This window comes from Orbicella franksi, chromosome 11 (genome assembly GCF_964199315.1).
Source record: "Orbicella franksi chromosome 11, jaOrbFran1.1, whole genome shotgun sequence".
NCBI classification, from domain to species: Eukaryota; Metazoa; Cnidaria; class Anthozoa; order Scleractinia; family Merulinidae; genus Orbicella; species Orbicella franksi.
Genome location: NC_138155.1, coordinates 26966874 through 26973789, shown reverse-complemented (window position 1 = coordinate 26973789; position 6916 = coordinate 26966874).

The following is a 6916-nucleotide window of genomic DNA, read 5'->3' as shown; positions in this document are numbered from 1 at the left end:
TTTCATTGTCAAACGAAGTGGGGCTATATTTCGGCCTGGAAGCTCAAAAGCGAGCGTTCAATTATTTTTCCTCGCTCCATTTTACTAAAAACCAAGGCCCTCACGAGTTAGTTTAGAGTCCCCGAGACTGGAAAATATCCCCCAAGTTCTCGGAAATCGACCCAAAGTTGGTCAAAATCTCAGTACGCGTAAGGCGGTCTAGGCTACTTTTTTATTGTCAAATGAAGTGGGGCTATATTTCGGGCTAGAAGCTCAAAAGCGAGTGTTCAATTACTTTTCCTCGGTCCATTTCACTGAAAACCAAGGCTATCACGAGTTAGTTTAGAGTCCCCGCGACTGGAAAATATCCCCCGAGTTCCTGGAAATCGACCTAAGGTTGGTCAAAATCACGCTGCGCGTAAGGCGGTCGGGGTTACCTTTTCAGTCTTAAATAAAGCTAAGTAGGGCTATATTTCGGCCCAGAAGCTCGAAACCGAGCTTTCAATTACTTTTCCTCTGTCCATTTCACCGAAGACCAAGGCTTTCACGAGCTACTTTAGAGTCCCCGGGACTGGAAAATATCCCCAAGTTCCTGGAAATCGACCCAAAGTTTGTCAAAATCACGCTGCGCGTAGGGCGGTCTGGGCTACTTTTTCAGTCTTAAATGAAGTGGGGCTATATTTCGGCCTAGAAGCCGAGCGTTCAATTATTTTTCCTTTGTGCATTCCACCGAAAACCAAGGCAATCACTAGTTAGTTTGGAGTACCCGGGATTGGAAAATATCCCCCAACTTCCTGAAAATTAACCCGAAGTTGGTCAAAATCACGCTCCCCGGAAGTACGTCTGGGCTACTTCTTCAGTCTTAAAGGAAGTGCGGCTATATTTCGGCCTAGAAGCTCGAAACCGAGCGTTCAATTATTTTTCCTCTGTCCATTTCACCGAAAACGAAGGCTATCACGAGTTACTTTAGAGTCCTCGGAACTGCAAAATATCCCCAAAGTTCTCGGAAATCGATCCAAAGTTTGTCAACATCACGCTCCGCGTAAGGCGGTCTGGGCTACTTTTTTAGTCTTAAATGAAGTGGGGCTAAATTTCGGCCACGAAGCTCGAAACAGAGCGTTCACTGAATTATTTTTCCTCTGTCCATTTCACCAAAAACCAAGGCAATCATGAGATACTTCAGAGTCCCCGGGACTGCAAAATATCCCCAAAGTTGTCGGAAATCGATCCAAAGTTGGTCAAAATGACGCTGCGCGTAAGGCGGTCTAGGCTACTTTTTCAGTCTTAAATCAAATGGCGTTATATTTCCGCCTAGAAGCTCGAAAGCGATCGTTCAATTATTTTTCCTCTGTTCATTTCACCAAAAACCAAGGCTATTACGAGTTATTTTAGAGTCCCCGGGACTGGAAAATATCCCCCAAGTTCTCGGAAATCGACCCAAAGTTGGTCAAAATCATGCTGCGCGTAAGGCGGTCTGGGGTACTTTTTTATTGTCAAATGAAGTGGGGCTATATTTCGGCCTGGAAGCTCAAAAGCGATCGTTCAATTATTTTTCCTCGGTCCATTTCACTAAAAATCAAGGCCATCACCAGTTAGTTTATAGTCCCCGGGACTGGAAAATATCCTCCAAGTTCTCGGAAATCGACCCAAAGTTGGTCAAAATCACGCTCCGCGTAAGGTGGTCTGCGCTACTTTTTTATTGTCAAATGAAGTGGGGCTATATTTCGGCCTAGAAGCTGAAAACCGAGCGTTTAATTGTCTTTCCTCGTTCCATTTCACTGAAAACCAAGGCTATCACGAGTTAGTTTAGAGTCCTCAGGACTGGGAAATATCCCCCAAGTTCTCGGAAATCGAACCAAAGTTGGTGAAAATCACGCTGCGCGTAAGGCGGTCTGGGCTACTTTTTTATTGTCAAATGAAGTGGGGCTATATTTCGGCCTAGAAGCTCAAAACCGAGCGTTTAATTATGTCCATTTCACCGAAAACCAAGGCTATCACGAGTTACTTTAGAGTCCCCGGAACTGGAAAATATGCCCCAAGTTCTCGGAAATCGACTCAAAGTTGGTTAATATCACGCTGCGCGTAAGGCGGTCTGGGGTACTTTTTAAGTCTTAAATGAAGTGGGGCTATATTTCGGCCCAGAACCTCGAAGCCGAGCGTTCAATTAGTTATCCCCTGTCCATTTCACCGAAAACCAAGGCTATCACGAGTTAGTTTAGAGTCCCCGGGACTGGAAAATATCCCCCAAGTTGCTGAAAATCGACCCAAAGTTGGTCAAAATCACGCGTCGCGTAAGGCGGTCTAGGCTACTTTTTCAGACTTAAATGAAGTGGGGCTATATTTCTGCGTAGAAGCTCTAAACCGAGCGTTAAATTATTTTTCCTTCTTCCATTTTACCGAAAACCAAGGCCATCACGAGTTACTTTACAGTCCTCGGGACTGGAAAATATCCTCCAAGTTCCTAAAAATCGACCTAAAGTTGGTCAAAATCACGCTGCGCGTAAGGCGGTCTGGGCTACTTTTTTAGTCTTAAATCAAGTGGGGCTAAATTTCGGCCAAGAAGCTCGAAGCCGAGTGTTCACTTATTTTTCCTCTGCCCATTTCACCGAAAACCAAGGCTATCACGAGTTAGTTCAGAGTCCCCGAAACTGGCAAATATCCCCCAAGTTCTCGGAAATCGACCCAAAGTTTGTCAAAATCACGCTGCCCGTAAGGCGGTCTGGGCTATTTTTTCAGTCTTAAAACAAATGGGGCTATATTTCGGGCTAGAAGCTCAAAAGGGAGCGTTCAATTATTCTTCCTCTTTCAGTTTTACCGAAAACCAAGGCAATCACGAGTTACTTTAGAGTCCCAGGAACTGGAAAATATCCCCCAAGTTCCCGGAAATCGACTCAAAGTTGGTTAATATCACGCCGTGCGTAAGGCGGTCTGGGCCACTTTTGAAGTCTTAAATGAAGTGGGGCTATAATTCGGCCTACAAGCTCGAAACAGAGCGTTCAATTATTTTTCCTCTGTCCATTTCACCGAAAACCGAGGCTATCACGAGTTATTTTACAGTCCCCGGGACTGGAAAATATTCCCGAAGTTGCTGGAAATCGACCCAAAGTTGGTCAAAATCACGCTGCGCGTATGGCGGTCTGGGCTACTTTTTTATTGTCAAATGAAGTGGGGCTATATTTCGGCCTAGAAGCTCAAAAGCGAGCGTTCAATTAGTTTACCTCGGTCCATTTCACTGAAAACCAAGGCTATCACGAGTTAGTTTAGAGTCCCCGGGACTTTAAAATATCCCCCAAGTTCTCGGAAATCGACCCAAAGTTGGTCAAAATCACGCTTCGCATAAGGCGGTAGGGGCTACTTTATCAGTCTTAAATGAAGTGGGGTTATTTTGGGGCCTAGAAGCTCGAAAGAGAGCGTTCAATTATTTTTCTTCGGTCCATTTTACCAAAAACCAAGGCCATCACGAGTTAGTTTAGTGTTCCCGGGACTGGAAAATATCCCCCAAATTACTGGATATCGACCCAAAGTTGATCGAAATCACGCTTTGCGTAACGCGGTCTCGCCTGCTGTTTCATTCTTAAATCTTGTTGGGCTCTATCTCGACCTACAAGCTCGAAGCCGAGCGTTCAATTATTTTTCCTCTGTCTATTTCACCCACAACCAAGGCTATCACGAGTTAGTTTAGTGTTCCCGGGACTGGAAAATATCCCCCATGTTCCTGGAAATCGACCCAAAGTTGGTCAAAATCACGCTGCGCGTATGGCAGTCTGGGCTACTTTTTTATTGTCAAATGAAGTGGGGCTATATTTCGGCCTAGAAGCTCAAAAGCGAGCGTTCAATTAGTTTACCTCGGTCCATTTCACTGAAAACCAAGGCTATCACGAGTTAGTTTAGAGTCCCCGGGACTTTAAAATATCCCCCAAGTTCTCGGAAATCGACCCAAAGTTGGTCAAAATCACGCTTCGCATAAGGCGGTAGGGGCTACTTTTTCAGTCTTAAATGAAGTGGGGTTATTTTGGGGCCTAGAAGCTCGAAAGAGAGCGTTCAATTATTTTTCTTCGGTCCATTTTACCAAAAACCAAGGCCATCACGAGTTAGTTTAGTGTTCCCGGGACTGGAAAATATCCCCCAAATTACTGGATATCGACCCAAAGTTGATCGAAATCACGCTTTGCGTAACGCGGTCTCGCCTGCTTTTTCATTCTTAAATGACGTTGGGTTCTATCTCGGCCTACAAGCTCGAAGCCGAGCGTTCAATTATTTTTCCTCTGTCTATTTCACCCACAACCAAGGCTATCACGAGTTAGTTTAGTGTTCCCGGGACTGGAAAATATCCCCCATGTTCCTGGAAATCGACCCAAAGTTGGTCAAAATCACGCGTCGCGTAAGGCGGTCTAGGCTACTTTTTCAGACTTAAATGAAGTGGGGCTATATTTCGGTCTAGGACCTCCAAACCGAGCGTTCAATTATGTTTCCTCTGTCCATTTTACCGGAAACCAAGGCTATCACGAGTTAGTTTAGAGTCCCCCGGACTGGAAAATATCCCCCAAGTTGCTGGAAATCGACCCAAAGTTGGTCAAAATAACGTGTCGCGTAAGGTGGTCTGGGCTACTTCTTCAGTCTTAAAGGAAATGGCGCTATATTTCAGTCTAGAAGCTCAAAAGCGAGCGTTCAATTATTTTTCTTCGGTCCATTTCACTAAAAACCAAAGCCATCACGAGTTAGTTTAGAGTCCCCGGGACTGGAAAATGTCCCACAAGTTCTCGGAAATCGAGCCAAAGGTTGTGAAAATCACGCTGCGCGTAGGGCGGTCTGGGCTACTTTTTCATTGTCAAATGAAGTGGGGCTATATTTCGGCCTAGAAGCAAAACAGCGAGCGTTCAATTATTTTTCCTCGGTCCATTTCACTGAAAACCAAGGCGATCACGAGTTAGTTTAGAGTCCCCGGAACTGGAAAATATCCCCAAAGTTGGTCAAAATCACGCTGCGCGTAAGGCGGTCTGGGCTACTTTTTCAGTCTGAAATGAAATGGGGTTATTTTAGGGCCCAGAAGCTCCAAAGAGAGCGTTCAATTATTTTTCCTCGGTCCATTTTACAAAAAAAAAAGGCTCCGCGAGTTAGTTTAGTGTTCCCGGGACTGGAAAATATCCCCCAAGTTCCTGGAAATCGATCCAAAGTTGGTCAAAATCACGCTGCGCGTAAGGCGGTCTCGACTGCTTTTTCAGTCTTAAATGACTTTGGCCTATATCTCGGCCTAGAAGCTCGAAACCGAGCGTTCAATTATTTTTCCTCTGTCTATTTCACCGAAAACCAAGGCTATCACGAGTTACTTTAGAGTCCCAGGGACTGGAAAATATCCCCCAAGTTTTTGGAAATCGACTCAAACTTGGTTAATATCACGCTGCGCGTAAGGCGGTCTGGGCTACTTTTTAAGTCTTAAATGAAGTGGGGCTATACTTCGGCCTAGAAGCTCGAAGCCTAGCGTTCAATTATTTTTTCTCTGTCCATTTGGCCGAAAACCAAGGCTATCACGAGCTAGTTTAGAGTCCCCGGGACTGGAAAATATCCCCCAAGTTGCTGAAAATCGACCCAAAGTTGGTCAAAATCACGCTGGGTGTAAGGCGGTCTGGGCTACTTTTTCAGTCTTAAATGAAGTGGGGTTATTTTGGGGCCCAGAAGCTCGAAAGAGAGCGTTCAATTATTTTTCCTCGGTCTATTTTACCAAAACCCAAGGCCATGCCGAGTTAGTTTAGTGTTCCCGGGACTGGAAAATATCCCCCAAGTTACTGGAAATCGACCCAAAGTTGGTCAAAATCATGCTGCGCGTAAGCCGGTCTGCAATACTTTTTTAGTCTTAAATGAAGTGGGGCTAAATTTCGGCCAAGAAGCTTGAAACCGAGCGTTCAATTATTTTCCTCTGTCCATTTCACCGAAAACCAAGGCTATCACGAGTTACTTTAGAGTCCCCCGGACTGGAAAATATCCCCCAAGGTTCTGGAAATCGACCCAAAGTTGGTCAAAATCACGCTGCGCGTAAGGCGGTCTGGTCTACTTTTTCATTGTTAAATAAAGTGAGGCTATATTTCGGCCTAGAAGCTCAAAACCGAGCGTTTAATTCTCTTTCCTCGGTCCATTTCACTGAAACCCAAGGCTATCACGAGTTAGTTTAGAGTCCCCAGGACTGGAAAACATTCCCCAACTTCTCGGAAATCGACTCAAAGTTGGTTAATATCACGCTGCGCTTAAGGCGGTCTGGGCAACTTTTGAAGTCTTAAATGAAGTGGGGCTATATTTCGGCCTAGAAGCTCGAAACCGAGCGTTCACTTATTTTTCCTCTGTCCATTTGGCCGAAAACCAAGGCTATCACGAGTTAGTTTAGAGTCCCCGGGACTGGAAAATATCCCCCAAGTTCTCGGAAATCGACCCAAGGTTGGTCAAAATCACGCTGCGCGTAAGGCGGTCTGGTCTACTTTTTCATTGTCAAATAAACTGGGGCTATATTTCGGCCTAGAAGCTAGAAACCGAGGTTTTAATTCTCTTTCCTCGGTCCACTTCACTGAAACCCAAGGCTATCACGAGTTAGTTTAGAGTCCCCAGGACTGGAAAATATCCCCCAAATTCTCGGAAATCGAATCAAAGTTGGTTAAAATCACCCTGCGCGTAAGGCGGTCTGGGTTTCTTTTTCAGTCTTAAATCAAATGCGGCTATATTTCGGCCTAAAAGCTCGAAAGCGATCGTTCAATTATTTTTCCTCTGTTTATTTCACCCACAACCAAGGCTATCACGAGTTAGTTTAGTGTTCCCGGGACTGGAAAATATCCCCCATGTTCCTGGAAATCGACCCAAAGTTGGTCAAACTCACGCTGCGCGTAAGGCGGTCTGGGCTACTTCTTCAGTCTTAAAGGAAATGGGGCTATATTTCAGTCTAGAAGCTCAAAAG